We start from the raw sequence: 6000 nt of genomic DNA on the forward strand, positions 1-6000 counted from the left end.
TTGACATTTTGGACCAAAAAAATTGGCCATCCGTAAAAATTTCCCATGAAGTTTGTGTGTTTGATGATGTTTATGAAGTTTGAATGTTGTGGGGGTGGGTAGAGTTCGTTTATAATCGTTTATGGATGTTTATGAAATTTGAATGTGTTGTGAGGGGTGGGTCAAGTTTGGTTTAGATTGTTTTGGGGGGAAAGTTTGAGTTTTTTGTGTATACGTTCTTGTTTATGAAGTTTGAATATGTTTTGGGGGGGTGGGTTGAGTTTTGTGATACTTGTTTTGAAATTGAACTTGGAGTTTTCTATTTGTTTCTGGAAGTTTATGACATTTGAATGTTTTTGTTTTGTTGTAGGATATTGTTCGGAGATGAGGTTGGACGATTGTTGAAGATGTTGTGTTCCAGACATTGTTTTCTTTTCTGTATTTCTGAATACATATTTTTTTACATTGTTTTCATCTTATTTCTTTCACGTATTTCTGAAGACAATTTTTTTTTTATAAACTATCTTGTAACTTTTCTTTTATTTGTTATAGTATGGATTTCATTTTATTTGTTTTATTTACTATGTGAATTTGTTCGAGTTTGTTAATGATGCTTTACAGGTTATTTAGATCAAACTAAACAAAAAAATTACACATTACAAATTAAATAATTTTAAAAGTCAATATTCAACCATTGAAGGAATGCCCTACGCAAAGAAGGTACCGTCGAAAGTTAGTGGAATTCCCAACGAGTGGAAGAGTCCGTCGGGAGTTATGGAACTCCCCACGAACTAGTTGGCTGTCGAGAGTTAGTGGAACTCCAGGTGAATAGAAGAGACTGCCGGGAGTTAGTAGAACTCAGGATTTCTCCTGACCAAACTCCCGACGATAAGTATGTCGTCGGGAGAGGATCTCCAGACACATTTTCTACCATTTCCCAATGGTTTCATGCGTTAGGAAAAGCGTGATTTCTTGTAGTGACATGACTTTGCTTTTATGATATAATGAAAATGTCGATTCATCCTATATGTCGATGTTGAATCGATAAAAATGTGTAAACATCACTAAAATGTTGATATGTCGATGAAAATTTAATATCATGAATATATCTTAGATTTAAAGATGAGTACGAGTTGACAAATTTATAATTTTTTTTTTTATATATTTTAGATGAGAAAATTTAATCGCTGATCTCGAAGTTAATAGTATAAATACTATATGAATAAAACTATATTCACATTGGCTAACATTGTAATGTTGCCTTTTAATTTAACCCATGAAAAGTTTATATTGGATTTTTTTTAGAAGAATTAGATTGGAGTTTTAATGGAGTAAAATGTTAAATCCAGTCATAAATTGATTTTTTCATATATTTGGACCAAAATTTGAAAACTAGATAGAAAGATAACTTTCAAACGCTATTATTTTTTTTTCTATAATTTGTTCAAAATAGAATAAATTCCAACGTAAAAAACCAAAATGCTATTATAACTAAAATTCGATATTTCTTCGTATTATCAAATTTTTCTTTTTCAAGGTCTTATTATTAAATAATTAAGATTGAAATATTAATTGAAAATATAAAATGAATTCTAATAAATTATGAACATAGCCTTCCTCTCTTTGGGTTCCTCGAAGGCCTGCGTCAGTCTCTGACTATTTCATTTCCATATATATATATATATTTAAGTACAATATTTGTTTGGAGAAGATTGTTTTTTAAACTCTGATAAACTAATAAAATTTAAAACGTGATGGAATATACTTGATCAATTATCATTAACCTGTCGTTGTTTAAAAAAATAATAATAATAATAATAATAAATAAATATAATTAACCTGTCGTTATTGGAATAAACTATAAAGATTAAAAAATATATATTTGTAAAAAGAAAATTAAAAAACTTATATATTTGTAAAAAAAAAAAGTAAATTTAATAACATTATCCAATTTGGTACATTGAACTGTTATTTCCCCCCTTTGGCGTAAAAACACATTGTGTAATTATCTTTGAAAATTTTGTTATTTTCCCCCTCTGGGGTAAAAAATTGGGTAATTATGTTTGAAAAATTTTGGTTTTTCCCTTAGCTTAAAAAATTTGGTAATTATCTTTGAAAAATTTTGGTTTCTCCATCACCTTCCAAATTTATAACTATCTTTTTAGAATCTATTTTGGATACATTTTTAATTTTTTTAAAACTAAATTGCTAACCAACTTTAAAGTAGAGATGTCTACAGGGTGTTCGAGGTTGGAGATGGCTTCTCCGTCCTTGACTATGCTTACCTATTTTATTTTCTATCTCACAAAATTTTCTAAAGGGAAAGAGATAGAGATTCCACGGAGAATTTGCAAAGATAAGGTTTTGTATAGAGAATTTTTTTCTGTTTGGATTTTTTTTAGAGAAAAAACTAATTTGCTTAAATCACTATTAGAAAAACCATTATTAAAATGGTTAATTTCGAATTCATAAGAAAGATTAATTAACATGTTTAACTTTTTAAAAAAATTGACATGTTTAATTTTCATAATTTCCAAAATCTAAATAGTATAACAATATATTACAATCTCAATTTAATACAGTAAATAAATAAATAGGATATATATAATTAAATTATACTCACGTATAAAGTTGTGCTTAACAAAGAAACTCACATATAAAATTTTATATAAAACTCAGAGTGAGTGTGTGTCTCACACACTGTTAATGGGTGATTGTCATATATATATTTATATATTCATTTATTTATTTATTTATCAGAAAGGGGCGGGGATGGGACCAGAGTGAGGATGAGGAATATAATATCTATCTCCGTCCCCGTTTAACCCACAGAGAAAAATTCCTCCCACTCCCTCTCCCATTCTTTGTCTAATCGGAGATTTCCCATTCTATTCGAGATGGGTCCATGGACCGCAGTCCGACGGGTTAAATGGACATCTCTACCTGAAAGGAATGAGATTGAAGATTGAACTATTTGTCATGTTAAAAGTGATTCTAAAATAGTTAAAATTATTTTTGTCATTTTCAAAATTACTTTGAAACATGCTATTAACTATTTAAAATTAATTTTGGTGATATGAAAAGTACATTTAGAAATGAAAAATGAAAAATTAAATTAATTTTGAGTGATTACATGTGTGTTTTAGAGTTATTTTAAATATGATAATAATAATTTTATGAATTTTAAAATCACTCCCAAACGTGTACTAAAAGAACCCGAGGGAATTGCAGGTTTGTTATTTGGTGTAATACCTTTCTTGGTTTTTTCTCTAAAAGAAAAACCGTTTATATTATAAAATATTCAATGTTCATGAACATTTGCAAAATTTAAGAAAGTGCAATTCACTAAAATTTAAATTTTAAGAATTCATTAAACAAAATTAATTAAAGTTAAAAGCTTTAAAAATTAAAGTCACTTTTGATATGGTTTTTTCTTTTCTAAAAATATATGATATATGATTTTTTCTCTAAGAATTCTTTGATACATGTTCCATCTTTTCTGAAAAAAAGAAACATATGGATTCTCAAACAAAAGTTTAAAACTTTTTTCCTTCAAACTTTTGCTTGAATTTTGAAAATACTTTTAAAAATGTAGATAATAAAAAAGAGGAAATACCTAAATAAAAACAGTGCTAAACTTTAGTAATCTCTTATATAAACTTTTCAAAAGGAGCATGAAATAACACTCTTATTTTAGAAGAAGAAAATTAAAGCTTTTTTTTAAAAAAAATAATATTCCCTAGGCATGAGGGATAAGTAAATGCATTGAGGCATCTCAATGAAGTTGACGCTCCTTTATCACCCTCATCACGTCTCATGACCAAAAAGATTGATTAAAAAAGAGAAAAAAATTACAAAAGCGAGTTAGAGGGAAGCTCGAAAGAGAAGGTGATACAAGAGCAATAGCAAGAAATCAAAGGAAAACCTTTCAATTTAGAGAGAGATTAACGATATTATAATTACAAAATAGCTTCGATCTAGAGCACCACTGAGATGATTAATTAAGGATATCCTCCTAAAGTTGTCTTCGTGTCTTGCCACCATTAGTGAAAAGTTATGTCATTTCATTCCAACCTATAAAGTCACTCAATAAGATTGGTAAGCAGGTAACTTTTATAAGAGATAAGATTGAGTTTGATAAAGGCAATCAATACAAACTCTAACTCACTTGGAGTGATTACAACAGCATCAATGTACACATAGAACATTTAGAGAAATTGCAAGTAGTACAGAGATGTTCCATGCTCCCAACTTAAGGAAGCACCAGCTCGGATTGAGATTTAATGTGGAAAATCTGCTTTGACATATATCATTAGTATAAACACCCTTTTGCAATAGAGACTAGATGAGGAATTTACACTTCTTTGGTATAAAAGAATTCCACAAATGACCAACTTCCAGCGATAAAGTGGGTGTATTGGTAGAAGTAATGTAGTCCTTATGAGATTTGACAGTGAAGGATCCTATCGAAGATGTACTGAGATTGGTGTCCTAAATCTCTTGTATTCTCGTAATTTGTAAACATTGAAAATAAATTCTTTTTGTTTACTACATCTCCATAAGTCAATAACTTCATTAGCAATAAGAATGGGATCAACAATTTGCCTGCCTTTACAAATGCTGATTAATTAGGTGTAATGGTTTTGTGAAGTACCTATTTTAGTCTCTCAGTAGGACTTTAGCAAGGATTTTTGTAGATGATGGTGGTGAGACTTATAGGTCGATAATCAAAGACCTTTGTTGGACAACCGTTTTGGGAATTAATGCTTTGTTAATAAAGGTAGCGTTTACGGCTTTATTAACGATGCTCTTTTGAAAAAGTCTTAGAACGGATTCATAATATCAAAGTTGAAGGCGTTCCAAAACTTTTTAAGAATTCAATAGTAAAACCATCAGAGCTCGGGATCTTGTTATACTCATGGACTTTATGCAACTATATACATCTTGTTCATCAAATGGTTTGATTAAATTCAGGGCATTAGCTTCACATATACTTCACTAAAATTTAAAGTTAAATTACATTTGATATGTTTTTCAACTTTTAGTCATTTTCTTAAAAGATAGCAAATGTTTTGATTATATAAGTATATAAGATGTTTTTATGAAGTAATATATTATTGGTTAAAATTTTATTTTAGTTTGTCTAAATATATATACTATTAAAAGCGAAGTTGATGTTTGTTTACCAGATTAAATGAATATATACTTTTAGGATACAACAGGTATAGTTAGTTACTCTGACAAATTAAATTGAACACCATCATAAAGTAAGCACAATAGCTTTGATTTTAGAGAGTGAAGAAAAATTGAGAGAAAAAATGGGATGGAAGCTAGGGTTCTCAATTGGCTTAAATGTGTACAAAAGAGATCGAAAAACATTTACTTTTTTTAATCAAAGAAATCAAAATAAAATAATAAAAATAAGAAATATCATAAATTTACGTAAAAAATTCTAAAATAAGAGAAAATCTACCTCACAAATAGAATAATATTTCAGAAATCATTATAATCACACAAGGTTCTCTCCTTGATCTAAATTGAGAAAAATAATCCCAGAGTTTTGTACAACTCACCATTTTATCATTCTTAACATGATAATATAATCATAAAAATTAAATTAAAATTAGTATAATAAAACTTAAAATGTCTCTCCTACTTTTAAACGATAGGAAACATGAGAGATATATTAATTTTATAGTATTTTAGACTACATGTCAAAAACTATTAGCTTTTAATGGAATAAGTTTGTAATGTAATGTAATCCAAAGTTCATGTTTGGATTGAGCGTCTTAGGTTTGATTTGTAATCTTGAACTCATTCCATTTGCACAGTTTTTAACCAACCCTCTTTTCCACCATTTTCACACTTCACGATCCCATTTCCATTCTGTCATCGATTCCTCATTCATTTCAACATGTCTCATATTTCCAATAACCCTCATTACATTTGATTTTTTGTTTCTAGTCATCACATCATCAATCTCAGGCATTAATTCTTCAACATTTTTTTTTTCAAACCTAA

Source organism: Benincasa hispida, chromosome 1 (assembly GCF_027475165.1).
Source record: "Benincasa hispida cultivar pf3 chromosome 1, pf3_genome.v1.1, whole genome shotgun sequence".
NCBI classification, from domain to species: domain Eukaryota; kingdom Viridiplantae; phylum Streptophyta; class Magnoliopsida; order Cucurbitales; family Cucurbitaceae; genus Benincasa; species Benincasa hispida.